This window comes from Ruditapes philippinarum, unplaced genomic scaffold (assembly GCF_026571515.1).
Source record: "Ruditapes philippinarum isolate M1 unplaced genomic scaffold, ASM2657151v2 ctg2164_1_1_1_1, whole genome shotgun sequence".
In the NCBI taxonomy this organism is placed as follows: domain Eukaryota; kingdom Metazoa; phylum Mollusca; class Bivalvia; order Venerida; family Veneridae; genus Ruditapes; species Ruditapes philippinarum.
Genome location: NW_026863296.1, coordinates 254,165 through 270,456, shown reverse-complemented (window position 1 = coordinate 270,456; position 16,292 = coordinate 254,165). Strand labels below are relative to the sequence as shown.

Genomic DNA, 16,292 nt, shown 5'->3' with positions numbered 1-16,292 from the left:
ATGAGTGGAAACTAAAGAGTTTTTCATTAACTTGATCTGAGCATACTTTGTATAACAAGAGATCATATCTAATGTGAAGCCAAAACATTTTTGAAGCTATCTGTTTATCATACCTCTTGAAAACTCAGTTGTGTTTTTAATCAATAGATAGGATTTATGGAAACCCTTAAAAATACCCAGAGCACCAAGCTTGGTGTTTTAATTAAGATTTAAGAAACATCCACAGATGTGCTCAGATGAATTGTAATGATCATGAGGCCTCCAGTATGACACTAAATTCTAGCCATTTCATTAAAAAGCTGCTAGAATTGGCCCTTGTTGGGACTTCACCAAAGTTTGTTTTTTTTACATGATGGTGGGAATGGAAAATATTGTTTTCTAAATATGTGCACCATCTGAGAATGGTCTGGACTAATAAGGTGTGTGTAAAAATTTCATATAATTCCCTCAATCCATTTTTTTTCTTCAGAATATATTAATCATTTAAATCCAGAAGAATTACCCAAAAATGAAAAGCTTTTAAAAGCTTTTAACTCAGATGAGGTTAAGAATATTGCAAAAGAAAAAAAATACGATTTTGTCAACTCCATTTTGGGTATTTTCTGATAATTATCTTTTGCAAAGTGATTTTTCCATTTTAAATACCAAAGTTAATATAAGTAATAAGTGCAAATTTAATGTCTTAAGGCTTTCAGACCTACATCGTAAGTGGACCTCTTTTAATGCGGAAAAAATGGGCAAAACTAAATAAAATGAAATTTGAGATGGCACCACATTATGTCTCAGAATTCCATAATTCTTTAGAAATGTCAAACATGTGTGTTTCATAACTTTTTAATAATGGATATAGAGCATATTAGATGTTAAACAACAGAAGAAAGTTGTGCTGAATGTGCAGTAATATGTCATTAGCTAGCAAAATGTAAACAAAGTTGTAGAGCTGTCATTGATTCAGTGCAAAGCATAGCAATGATATATCGATATCGGATGAAAAATATTAACGATACACCGATATATCGATTATTTCCTAAAATTACTTGTCTGTCATTCACTTTCATATCTGTTTAAATGATTTCTGAGTTAAAAGCATGTTCTTTTTAGTGTCTTGTTTATAAAAGCCCATTGCATAACTTTTTTCCAGACCATAAGCACATTCTATTTATGTCATGATTGCTGTGTAATAACAGCATAATGTTAGATATGGACACCTGCTTCTGTTTTCATGTATGTTTCGGGTGAAATTTTCATAATTTCTAGACATTTAATTCATTAGTCAAAATTACTGATTTTTTTTTTTAATGTGTATCCATTATTGATTCTTATTATTATTGATTATTATATTTTCACATGTGGTGTCTTCATTCTGAAATATATTTCGATCTTTTATGCAAAACAAAAGAAATATCCCCTATTTTATGTCAATTTTACAAGAAAAGTAAAGTTTTGTTGATGTACTATAATGCGAACATGTCACAATAAATGTACATTAAGCTTTTTCCTGGAAACATACAACAGCGTTGTTGTTTCTTTGGTTTATAGACATTAAGCAATGGTCAATTTATCATTTTTGATAAATCTCCATTGACAATGCGACTACTGGGATTTCCTTACTTATAATAAAAATAGTTCATATACACAAATTAATAACTTTTGTCAAGTTTCCAGGGACATTGGGCCTGGTAGCTGTTAGGCAATCAAATTCTTTCCCTATATTAAGCAGGATTTTTTATTGTTTGGCAAAACCAGATATAATGTTCTACCACAAAATGATTTACAATCAAGAGTATATGGATTCTGTTTTCCCACTAAAATGTAAATACATTGTTATTATTATATCTTTCTAATAAATGCTTCCTATTACAATCAGATCAGGCCTACAAATGGCCTTAATAAAAAAAGTAGGACAAAAGTTGGAAAGTTAAACCAGGCAAAAATTTGGGGGGAAAAGGAAAATTTTCAGTAAAAAAGAAGAGTGGTAGGAACTTTTTTATATGAAATGTTACAACTTTTCTTTTTCAAAATGATTTAAGTATGTACATTGTAATTAAGTAAACTTTAACCATTTTTCTTGTCTATTTTTATTTTTCTCAACAAATATACTGGAAATATCAAATAAATCTATTTAAAATTCTCTTTCTTGACATAAATTACTATTTAACTTAATCTTTATCATCTATGAAAAATACCCATTAAATTAAAACGCATACAAAGAGAAAATACACTGTTAGCATAATTATGCTTTCAGATAGAAATAAGTGAAATGGCAACAATTTTCTCACATATAACAAACCACTTGCCCTTCACAGCTGTGGGTTCGAATCCTAACAGGGAGTTCGGATTCTTGTGAGAAAGCTATTCATCTAGCTTGATGAATGTTGATGGTTCTACTCAAGTGCCTGTTCGTGCCTGAAAAAATGCACCTTAGGTCTTCCTCCACCAGTTAAGCTGGAAGAGCGCCATATGACCTATACAGCTATACTGTGTCAGTGTGACATAAACCTCCCTTTCAAAAAAAAAATAATATTGTGCCAAAAAATTAAGACCAGAGAGAGGGGAAGGAAAAGATTATTGATCTGAGAGGGAAAAGAAAACACGAATGGTCCCAAAATCTATCGCACTGGCAACATTTCAATATTAGAGATGTCCTTAAATCAGTCCAAAGCATATCAATGGTACAACAATATTGGACAACTGATATTATGCGAGCCTCTGGTGAGCATAATATTATTTCATTCAACATGTTCAATAAATTCAGTAATGAACTTACACAAATTTAATATTTTATTTATCACATACCCAAAAAAATAAAGACCGTTTAAAATGAAAAAAAAAGTTATTTTACATAATGCGTAATATAGTATAATGCTAGCATTTAGCGTGTCCTACAGTATGTTTGTATAACGCTAATGATGTCACGTCAAAATATATGCACAGCCGTGCAATACCATTTTTATGGAGTCGCAAAATCGGCAATGGTCTGTGATCAATATCTATATTTCACTTTCATACCAGTCCTGTTTTCATGATTTCAGTAAAATAATAATGTACTGCGCCTTAATGATTATGACGTGCATTGTTTATAAATGCTCTCTACATATCTTTTTTCCTGACCATCTTTTGTAATCACTGCTATGAAAGATTATTTTCTCTTATGTAATAACAGCATAGTTATAGACATGTCCTTTTAATACAACACTTGTTACTGTTTATCTTTCGGGTGAAATTTTTGTCATTTCTTGACATTTTATCAATAAGTAAAACATATTAAGTCTCTTTTCTGACAATTTTTTGTCACCAATGCTATGAAATATTAAGACAGCATAGTTTTAGCCTTGATCTTGTAACACAGAACTTGCTACCATTTTATCTTTCAGATGTATTTTTTGTCATTTTCTAAGAAACTTCATCAATTAGTCAAAAAAATTATTTTTTTCTACCCTGTATCAACAACTGATGAACAGAATATATCAATAATACTCTGAATTGTTTCTATAGAAATGAAAGCTCTGATTGTCATTTTGTAGCATTCACCCACTTTAATCAATTCCGGCAGTTGTTAAATTTATACCAGTACCTTAATATCTTGGTGACTAGAATTCTTGTCTTGGTTATCATCACTTGATTCAGCAGAATCCAAGACACGCAACCTTTCCTCATCTCCGTCAAAAATAGATTGTAATACTGCTATCTGAAACAAAGATTATAAAATTGAAATTACAAATAAATAGAAAATTTTATATTGTTTCTTGAAATAAAATTCAAATACATGTACCTATTTTTCCATGAAAACTGCACACACACTGGTATACATTAACAGAGAAGAAAACATGCTTTTACAAATAAACTCACGCAAGCATGCTTAATATATACATAGAATCTGATGGTTTAACATCTCGTGTTGTTTGTCCTTTAAATGGCACATTTTTTAATGCCTCTGAAAGGAATAATTGTTTGTTCTTCTTTAGAAAGGCCAAACATGAATGTATTAACCTTTATAATAATAGTTTAAGAGCATGATATCATAAACACAGTTACAGATTTTTAACAGTTGTAACACTGTGAATATAAACATACAGAATGTTTTTTTTTTTTTTTTTTGGGGGGGGGGGGGGTTTACATTCTACCAACACAGTAGAGGTCATTATGGCAACTTGGGAAAAAAATCTCAGGTGTCCTGCCATGCATTATTTCAGGTGCCCCGGTGCCATGCATTATTTCAGGTGCCCCGGTGCCATGCATTATTTCAGGCACCCTGCCATGCATTATTTCTGGTGCCCTGACATGCATTATTTCAGGCGCTCTGCCATGCATTATTTCAGGTGCCCCGGTGCCATGCATTATTTCAGGTGCCCCGGTGCCATGCATTATTTCAGGCACCCTGCCATGCATTATTTCTGGTGCCCTGACATGCATTATTTCTGGTACCCTGACATGCATTATTTCAGGCGCTCTGCCATGCATGATTTCAAGCACAAACAGTCTAGTAGAACCATTTACAATCTAATGTCCCTACATAGACAGTAACATTGTTACCCTTAATATAAGCATAAACTGTAACAGTGTCATTGTAATTATCATTAATAGAGAGATAATGTAACATTGTTATGATAAATATACTGACTTTAACATTGTTATAAACAGGATTGTCAAAAGTTACATAGACTATAAGCATAGCTATAAAATATAAATTATATCAATAGTTTGAACCTTGTTATCATGAACATAGATTATAACATGAATGATATCATAAACATACATTGTTACTAACAATTTGTTATCATGAAAATCAACAATAACAATTTTATCATTAACATAGAATGTATCATTGTTATCATGAACATAGACTGTAACATTGTTATCATTAACATACAATTTACATGACCTTAGACTGTAACATTGTTATCATGATCATAGACTGTAACATTGTTATCATTAAAATAGACTACAACATTGTTATCATGACCATAGACTGTAACATTGTTATCATTAAAATAGAATGTAACATTGTTATCATGACCTTAGACTGTAACATTGTTATCAAGATCATAGACTGTAACATTGTTATCATTAAAATAGACTGCAATATTGTCATGATGACCAAAGACTGTAACATTGTTATCATTAAAATAGAATGTAACATTGTTATCATGACCATAGACCATGTAGACTGTAACATTGTTATCAAGATCATAGACTGTAACATTGTTTTAATAAACATAGAATGTAACATTGTTATTATGACCATAGACTGTAACATTGTTATCATGACCAAAGACTGTAACATTGTTATCATGAACACAGAATGTAACATTATTATAATGACCATAGACTGTAACATTGATATCATTAATATATACTGTAACATTGTTATCATGACCATAGACTGTAACATTGTTATCATAAACATAGACTGTAACATTGTTATCATGACCATAATGTTTTATCATGACCAAATGTTTTATCTATGAAAACAAAACATTGATAATAATTTTACAGTGTAAGTTTTTGATTGTAAGTTAATGTAACATTGTTATCATGACCACAGACTGTAACATCGTTATCATGAACATAGAATGTAACATTGTTATCATTAACATAGAACATAACATTGTTATCATGACCATAGACTGTACAATGTTATCATGACCATAGACTGTAACATTGTTATCATGACCATAGACTGTAACATTGTTATCATGACCATAATGTTTTATCATGACCAAATGTTTTATCTATGAAAACAAAACATTGATAATAATTTTACAGTGTAAGTTTTTGATTGTAAGTTAATGTAACATTGTTATCATGACCACAGACTGTAACATCGTTATCATGAACATAGAATGTAACATTGTTATCATTAACATAGAACATAACATTGTTATCATGACCATATACTGTAACATTGTTATCATTAACAGTGATTAACATAGAACATAACATTGTTATCATGACCATAGACTGTACATTGTTATCATGACCATAGAATTTAACATTGTTATCATGACCATATACTGTAACATCATTATCATTATCATAGAACATAACATTGTTATCATTAACATAGAACATAACATTGTTATCATGACCATAGACTGTACATTGTTATCATGACCATAGACTGTAACATTGTTATCATGGCCATATACTGTAACATTGTTATCATTATCATAGAACATAACATTGTTATCATTATCATAGAACATAACATTGTTATCATGACCATAGACTGTACATTGTTATCATGACCACAGACTGTAACATTGTTATAATTAACATAGAATGTAACATTGTTATTTTGACCATAGACTGTAACATCATTATCATTATCATAGAACATAACATTGTTATCATGACCATAGACTGTAACATTGTTATCATTAACATAGAATGTATCATAAATTGTAACATTGTTATCATGACCATAGACTGTCTCATTGTTATCATTAACATAGAGAGTAACATTGTTATCATGAACATATAATGTTACATTGTTATCATGACCATAGTATGTAACATTTTTATCATGAACATAGAATGTAACATTGTTATCATGAACATAGACTGTAACATTGTTATCATGAACCTAAACTGTTACTTTGTTATCATGAACATAAACTGTAACTTTGTTATCATAAACATATTTCATTGTTATCAGAAACTTTAACATTGTTATCATGAACATAGATTGTTACATTGTTATCATGTACATAAACTGTAACTTTGTTATCATAAACATATCTCATTGTTATCAGAAACTTTAACATTGTTATCATGAACATAGATTGTTACACTGTTATCATGAACATATTGCATGTTTTGTTATCATTAACTTACAATCATAAACTTACACTGTAAAATTGCTATCAATGTTTTGTTTTCACTATAGTCCTTCTTTATAATGGAGGTATACTGATATATGCATAGATAAAACATTTGCTACATTCTGTTACAGCAGTATCCCAAAGCCTTTAGAAAGAAAAATATTAAAAACTTTTACATCAGCAAAATTATTTCTCAGAATATTTCATTTGTCAACAACACTCTTTTCAAGAGATATTGATAAGGATAATCTAGAATTCTGTAAATGCAGGTTTTTTTAAACACCTTATCCCGGGTACAAATAAACTTTTACAATAACAGTAACAAGTTGGTAAATATATCAATAATATTAAGTTTAACACATCAATCATTTTATTGAGAATGGTAAAGCAGGGTAATGCACCATGTAGCTATAATGGTAAAAAAACCCAAATTTATTTTTTAGTTCCATATTTTATCTATTACCTCTTCATATTGGGCTTGAATATTTTCCTGGAACTCTGTAAGGTTATGTATATCAGGAATGCCTCCTACGGCCATTGTTGTTCTAACAGCTATTTCTCTGACCTAATATGTACAAAAGAAACAAAATATGAGCCGCGTCATAACAAAACCAACATAGTGTGTTTGCGACCAGCATGGATCCAGACCAGGCTGGGCATCTGCACAGTCTGTTCAGGATCAATGCTGTTCACTTACAAACCCTATAACAAATGCTGTTCACTTACAAACCCTATAACAAATAGAGAAACTAATAGCGAACAGCATGGATCCTGATCAGACTGCGGATGCGCAGGCTAGTCTGGATCAATGCTGGTCGCAAATGCACTATGTTGGTTTTTTCGTGACGCGGCTCAAATATTATCATATTACAATTTAATATGCAATAGTTGTGTCATTGATTAATATTCTTAAAAATTTCAAAATAATTTGTACATACTGTACATATAATGGTCATAAAATTGATGGCTCTAAAAAGCGCCATGTCAATAGAAATTTCAATAAATGAATAGCCCTTTAAATTACCGCTTAGTGATAATATACATTTGACATGCATATGACCATGCATTATGGACAAGGGTATTTAAATTCAACAATCTCATTTTAATAATTCCAAAGTTTATAATTATCTTTCTTTTTTCGATTGCTGAAATAAACGGTAAAGATAGTTTAGAAACTTTTGGAAATGAAGACGAGTCTCAATTACATCTTACAACACTTTGGACTTTAATTTTACACGGCTGTAGATGTAACAGTTTATTAACTTGTAAGCCTGTCTTATTAAAACAGAACCTGATGAAGGGTAAATAATACCCGAAACCGGTAATTTAAATAAATACAGAAACCGACCTGGTGTCTTGAAGTGTAACATTCTCCCCTCCCCATCTTTTAATTTATTGTTTAAAACAGAAAATATTAAATTTCATTGTGTCTGTCAAAACATTGTACCAACTTGCGAAACATTAATCTTGTTTCCACTAAAGCAACAATATTTTCTTAAGTAAAGCAACAAATGCGTGACAATGAATAGATTCTTCTACTTTATTTGAAGATTGATTCACATATAGATTCAATACAGTGTAAAACATAGCCAGTTTAAAACAGATTTTACTAAAACCCTTAAAATTCTCAATTTCTGTAATGGATATTCTCTGTTTTGAATATTGAACAGTTCATTCAATGGGATTTTGATTTCAAAATACAAAAACTGAGCTACCCAACTGTATCGACTAGTCTGGTCAGGTGAAACGGATTTTCAGGATGTCCCTTTGTTCTCTACTGGTGGCAAAGGCTACTCTCTTTTGGCTCTAGTATCTTAAACCCATGGACTGCTGATGATAACTGATTCGTAACCCATACAACCTCAGTGCAGACCAAGTTCTGTCTGTATAGTCTGATCTTGGCCTGCACTGTTTGCTATTCAGTCAGTACATATTTTGAAAATATGTTTTGTCCAGATTAAAAGATGAACAAGTCCATTTAAAGGGACTCCACTGAGGTATTTCTGACAGGACTTGAAATAATTTTTCTGGATTAATGTTCCATTGCTTGTAGGTCTAGACCATTAATTTTGTGTGCAAATTTTAATTTAATTTGGCCACATTGTTTTTTCCAGAATGATCATTCTTAATGTCAAAAATGATCCAAAATTGAACACTTTTGACTCATATTGAGCTTAAATAACACGCAAATAAGTACTCAGATTTCAATTTCTTCAGAGTATATTTTTGCATAATCTCTCTGATTTTGAAGTACCCTGGTTGATTTACATTGTATGTAAAAAATTCAAATTTTATGTTTTTAGGCTTTTGGACATCAGGGGAGTTCCTTTAAGATATTTAACAGACAGAAAACTATGAGAAGAATATTCAATCAAAGTATTAAGTTTATTGTTCCATGGTGAACCAGAATTAAATATGTAAATTACAATAGTTGTCAGGATGAACGTCCTGCAATGTTGTTATATTTAATAGTATACTTTTATTGTCCGAACTAATTTTTCATAAGCACTTCATATTAGCTTTATGTGTAAATAACTCATGGTGAAGATACAGTATTTGCCATAAAAACAAAACAAAGAATATTTAACAGTTGGAATCTATTATTTCATCGCTGTTTTATTAATGTTATATGAACTCTTTAACTGGCACATTATTTTGCGATCACATTAAAGTTTGTTAGCTGACAAGAAAAAGCAATTTATTGAGTGTCTTAAATTACAAGTTACAGAAAAAATCAATATATTGTTCTTAAAGCATTATGAAAACAATTGATTAATACTTGTGAGACAATATTATCAAGATGATTCTCATGATGTTAACACTAAACAAGAGGTCCACAATGGTCCCAGATTGCTCACCTGAGATTTTCTCTTTATAGAGATCCATTGCTAAACATGAACATGTCCTTAAAGCTGTCAAAAGATTTTGCACAAATGTGACTTTGACCCTTGACTCAATGACCTCATACTCTATATTGGGGTTATCAACTTGCCATGGTCAATGTCCTATTACCAAGTTTCAAAAACCTACACTTATTCCTTCTCATGCAGGGCTCTTGTTAGCATTTTGAGACTGGGGCCAGGGTCTGTCCAGGGGGGAATTTGCATGATTTTCAAAAGAATTTCATTCAAGGGGATCTTTCAACAGTAGAAAATTAATCAATTAAAAACAAGCGAAAACAAGATTCAGTTAACAAATTTATCAACAATAAGCTGCTGTCATGAATTAAATGTAGTTTGGTTATTTCTAAAGAAATTAAATACATCTTTTACACTTTGTGAATTTTTTTTGGTTTTAGGGGGGAAAAACACACTATTTTAATGGGGGTATTGGGACCATATTTGGCCCGAAATTTTACCAAACGAGAGCCCTGTCATGCTGCTGACCCAACATGGATTCTTTCATTAAGTGTTACTGTGTTCTTGACCTTCCACCTTATGACCTCATAATATACAGTATTCATCTACTGGCAATGTATCTACAAAGTTTCATAACCTACATGTAGGTTAATCTCTTTCAAGAAATTGAGCAGACATCGATTTCATAATTATTGTCAATGTAACCTTGACCCTTAGCCTCATGACCTCACAATCAATAGAGGTCATGTTTTGTCCATTGGCAAATGATGAATGGCCTTCAAAATTTCACAGACCTAGGCTTGGTCCTTTTGAAACTATTGAGCTGACATGGATTTTTTGCAAGTGCCAATGTGACCTTGAACTTTGACCTTTCATCTACTGACTATGTCCTTACTTAGTTTCACTTGCCTAGGCTTATTCCTTTTCAAGTTACTGAGAGAACAAGAAGCTTCCACTATATTTCACTGATGCCTTGACCTGAAGACCTAAAAATTCATAATGATCATATACAAACCAAGGACAATTGTCCCAACAAGTTTAACGGGCCAAAGCTTATTCCTTTTCAAGTTGTAGAGCAGACAAGAATTTCACACTTACTGTCACTGTGACCTTGTCCTTAAATTAAATGACCTTAAAGCTGTATTTCTCCAGATGAGCCAAAATATTTCAAGAAAATCAAATTTGAAAATAGTGTACTAACATTTGAAGAAAAGTAAAATGATTCAAGACTCAAGTCATAAGTTACATGTTATGTAAGATTAATGTCTGATTTTGCAGTATTTATCACTATATTTCTACTGCATGAATAATGCAGTATGGGCTTCTTTTATTTGCATATTTTGCCCTTCTTTTGGTAATTAGCTTAGCTTGTAAGTGCTGATTGCAATGTGTCAATTATTTTCTCTGTTCACTTTACAATATTTTACTTTTAAATACATTTTCAGAATTTTCATGAAAATTAGCATGAATCTGGAGACATGCTGCTTTAATATTCAATAATGATCATCCACTTGCCATGACCATCCTCCTTAGTAACTAAGTCAACAGCCCATCAGTAATAGTTCTCAAAGTTACTGAGTAGACATCAATGTGGGTAACAGACAGACAGACAGACAAGCGTTATACCATAATACAACTTATTAGTTACATGATTGAGTAGGAAAAGGTCATTATAACAGTTACATGTATCAATGCAGAAGTGGCAGATTTGGTCATTTAAAGTCACCCAAAGTCAAACTTTCATATCACACCCTACTAAGTGTAATATACTGACTACACAAGAATCAAATTTAAAGACAGAAGCTGACAGTCACTATGTCAGAATCAAATGTAAAAGTTCAACAAGAGCCACTTCTAAAGTCAAACACGAAAGACGAATATTGTTGTAAAGAATATTCTTGGAAAACATAATTTTCTTGAAATATAATTCAAATTTCATATAATTTGACCTCGATGGTCAAGGTCATTAAAAGGTCAACATCACATTTGAATTAAGTCTCATGTCAATTTTGTTATAAAATGTTCTTTTTTCCAAGAATTAATAAAATCCATGTGTATAATTATACACCTGGAAATAAGTTCAGCACACACCGGAAATTTAAAATTGGTTGTGATTGAAAGCACTGTCAGAAGATGACAACTTTTTTTTTTTTTTTTTTTTAAATTTTTTATTCATTATAGCTTTATACCTTTAAAAAAAAGTTCGATTTTCTCGTATATGTTAACACAATATTAATTATGAGTCAGAAACTTTATATTAGACTTACTTAAAGATTTTTAAGAGTTTAATTTTTTAAGCATCCAATCGAAATTATTCTTAATAATGACTGGAAAAAATAATGTGTTTTAATCTAATAGCCTTGTAGCACAAAACAAAAATGCTCCGAATTTGTACTGCTAAAATTTGTTGATGTAAAGGAGTCTTACACTTGATAAATTATTGAAACGAAAATCTGAAAATACATGACATTAGGCAGCATGCAATAAATTCTATTTAACACTGACATTAATATTTAATGCACCTAGATGAGATTTATAAACAATATTCCACCAAGATGACAACTTAATTGAGCTGAGAAATAGCAATATGATAAGAAGCGATACCAATTTAGTAATCATAAACCAGTCAATCTATGAGTTAAGATTATTCTTTACCAGATTATTGAAGTATAAGTAACTGTGTTGTTCTTTACCAAAAATGTGTGTTTACAAAACATTTACTGGTGGATATTTTTGGTAAATGTTGACTATTACGTAACCTAAAATGACATTTTGTGGCCAAATTTTTAATAACGTGTGTAACCGCCACATGCCCAGATGATAGCCTCAACCCTTCTCCTTATACTACAAAAAAAAAAATGTACCAGTAAAGCTTCTAATGTGATTTTGAGGTAAATTTTGCCATTCTTGGTGTAGAGCTTGTTCCAGTTGTTGCAGGTTGACTTCAGGTGGTTAAAACCATTTCCCAAATAAAATTTCAAATTTCAGTAATGTTGTGATCATGTCAAAATTGAGGTAAAAACCTGGGTTTGAGGAGAAGGGTTGAGACTTTCATCCGGGCATGTTTTTTTAATATAAAAAACTTTACATGGACTTAAAATGGGCAAATTTCAAGTTCTCATTGATGTATTCTGTTAACTCTGATTACATTCTATTCCTTTGAGATTTTACTTTGATTTACTCACATTTTTGTCGATCTAACCAATAGAAAGAATTTATACACTGCGACTGACAAATTCTGACCCAGGGATCCAAATTAAAAATCCAGGAATGAAAGGCGATAGTAAACAAGACTTTTGAGATTCTGAATTTTTTAATTAAAACCAATACTGTTTATCAGAACAACTCAGTAACGTGTGTGGCCCATGGAACTGGCATCACACGCTCAAATTCTCCTCCTCATGGAGTGAACGTAACCCCTGATTAAGACTTTAGGCAGGGTCCGCCATTCCACCTGCAGTGCATGTGGAAGGTTTTTCACGTTGACTATCTGGTATTTTGTCCTCCCTCTTTGCCCAGGTTCATCCCAGATATGTTCAATGGGATTCATATACTGGGAGACAGCGGGACAGGGCAAGACCTTCACGTGGTTGCTGGCTAGAAAATTGGCTGTTTAGAAACAGACAGTGTGTGGACCCTTTGCACTGTCTTGCTGGAAAGTTAACCCAGTGCCATGAGCGTGCATGAATGGTAAAAAGGGTTTTTTCCAGAATATACACATAACCCTGTGCTGTAAGGTTGCTGTGCATAACCACAAGCTAGATGTCTTCTGGTTCCCCATAATCCCTCCCCATACCATGGCACTTCCCCCACCAAACCTATCCCTTTCCCAGATGCAACATTGTGCAAAACGTTCATTTCTGCAACAAGAGATTCGCACCCGGCCGTCAGCATGACTTACTCTAAAGAGAGATTTATCCCTGAAAATAACCCAGCCCCACTGGTTTGGTGTCCAGCTTAAGTGACGCTGTGCAATGGCTAACCTGGAGACCCTATGGCAGGGTCTCAGTATGTAACCAGTATATTGTCTGCATGGCACAAATTGGAATGTGGGATTGCATATTATTAGGCCATTTCAGATATTTCAGAGTAATAAGACACTGACAGGTAGCTGCTGAGCAGTAGCCATAGCAGGCAAACAACCAGTTGCAAAGGTGATTCAGCCTAATGACCTGGTCGCACCTTAGTGATGTCACACAAGGTGCACCAGATCTCAGACAAACATGAACGGATCCAGTATTACTGAACTGTTTAATAAGATTATGAATTGTTTGCCTAGACCAGCCAAAATGCTGTGCAACCTCCATAATCGTAGTACCCGCTTGCAGCATCCCAATAACCCGATTACATTGATTTTCAGAGAGCCCTGGCATGGCTACTGAAAGTCTTAAAATTTAGCAATATTTTTTTTGGAAGTTGGGACTAAGTGCAAAAGTTTCTGTGTAAGAAAGAGGTTTTACTCAATATGACATGAGATGATTTGAGGCATGTGCTGTGTAAACAAGAATTTGTAACAGAGTTAACAACGTCCCCCGCCTCGGGAAGTTTTATTTGAAGCATAAAATTGTGCTATTTCAAAAGATTGAAGTATATGATCAATGCTAGATCTGCAAATGCAACAATAAATTTGTTAAAAAAATAAAACGAAACACAGAAATTAAAAATCTATCATGTTAAGCTTTGACCTCTAAGTGTGAACTTGACCTTGGAGGTAGGGGAGCAGGTGTTGTGCATGACATAACGTCTTATAATTGAGACTATTTGTGCCAAGTATTTTCAAAATCCCTTGAACTATGAAGAAGTTATAGATTGGACACAAAATATACCCTATAACAGACTATGTAAATCTTTGACCTCTAAGTGTGACCTTGACCTTGGAGGTAGGGACACAGATGTTACACGTGACATATCATCTAATCATTGTGACTATTTGTGCCAAGTATTTTCAAAATCCCTTAATCTATGAAGAAGTAATGGACGGGACACAAAATATACCAAATAACAGACTCTGTTAACCTTTGACCTCTAAGTGTGACCTTGACCTTGGAGGCAGGGGTTCAGGTGTTGTACTTGACATATCGTCTTATTATTGTGACTATTTGTGCCAAGTTATTTCAAAATCCCTTGAACTATGAAGAAGTTCTAGATCCGACACAAAATATACCCTATAACAGACTATGTAAATCTTTGACCTCTAAGTGTGACCTTGACCTTGGAGGTAGGGATGCAGGTGTTGCGCATGACACATCCTCTTATTATAGTGACTATTTGTGCCAAGTATTTTCAAAATCCTTTGATCTATGAAAAAGTTATGGACCGGACACAAAATATACCCTGTAACAGACTATGTAAGTATTTGACCTCCAAGTGTGACCTTGACCTTGGAGGTAGGTGACCGGCTTTTGCGAATGACACATCGTCTGATTATTGTGAACAATTATGGCAAGTATTTACAAAATTCCTTCATAGATAAGAAAGTTATGGACCGGACACCACATATACCCTCAAATAGACAATGTTGACCTTGAATGAGCAAGTGCGACCTTGACTCTGGAGGTAGGGGTCTGGTTGTTGCGCATGACACATCGTCTATTTATAACAAACATTTGTGCCAACTTATTTCAAATTCCTTTGATAAATGACAAAGTTATGGACCGGACACGAAATATACCCTGTAACAGACTATGTTAATATTTGACATCCAAGTGTGACCTTGACCTTGAAGGTAGGTGACTGGTTTTTGCGCATGACACATCGTCTGATTATTGTGAACAATTATGGCAAGTATTTACAAAATCCCTTCATAGATAAGAAAGTTATGGACCGGACACGACATATACCCTCAAATAGACAATGTTGACCTTGAATGAGCAAGTGCAACCTTGACGGAGCCTATTTCTATATCCCCCTTTTTTTCTTCGAAAAGGCGGGGCACAAAAAACGGAAAACGCTTGTGTATGATACAAATGCACAAGATTATTGGGTTTGTGTAGTGTACCTAGTCCTATAAATATGACGTCTCTTTGAGATATTTTTGCTTCTGGGCAAAGCAACCGACCGACATAAACTATAACAAGCCTGTAACGTCTAATATATTGGACTAATAGTGTATCCAGGTCAATAAAATGATGTAGACTTGCAATGACGCACAACGACTACCCACTGAAATTCAGGTTTACATAATGTCACGAATTTATGTGGATTTACATAAATCCGTGATAATGTTAAGTTCTTTTTTGCCGAGTGTATTAAAATAATATCAGTTATTATGACAACTAATTTATAATTTTGGGCCAAGTTGACACGTACCGAGTAAGTATAAGGGCGAGATGACTCGGTCCGAATTAGTTTAAGGGCCAAGTTGTCCCGGATTTGATAAACAGCGAATAACTTTAACAGTTTAAGCTGTCTGGGAATATTTCAGCAGTACATTAATGTACAGGTAAATTATGTAGTAATACAAATATGCCTTTATCTAATGTATGCCTACCTCTACTGGCTCTAGTTATTAACTTTTTGACACATTAATCACGTTTGTTTACAAAATAATTCGGAACACTTCGCCGGAGTTTCACGGAAAGAGTCGAGAAGTTGCGATTAGGCGACGTAA

The 16,292-nt window shown here is 32.9% G+C and overlaps 1 long non-coding RNA gene across 1 annotated transcript; it reads right to left on the bottom strand.

The window, feature by feature from the left end:
* Positions 1-3,048: 3,048 nt before the first annotated feature.
* Positions 3,049-16,284, bottom strand: LOC132721750 (uncharacterized). The gene is made up of 3 exons (XR_009624509.1): positions 16,173-16,284; positions 7,288-7,389; positions 3,049-3,688 (listed from the first exon to the last, which is right to left on the bottom strand). It is a non-coding gene; the product is annotated as an uncharacterized LOC132721750 (long non-coding RNA).
* Between the last annotated feature and the right edge of the window lie 8 nt (positions 16,285-16,292).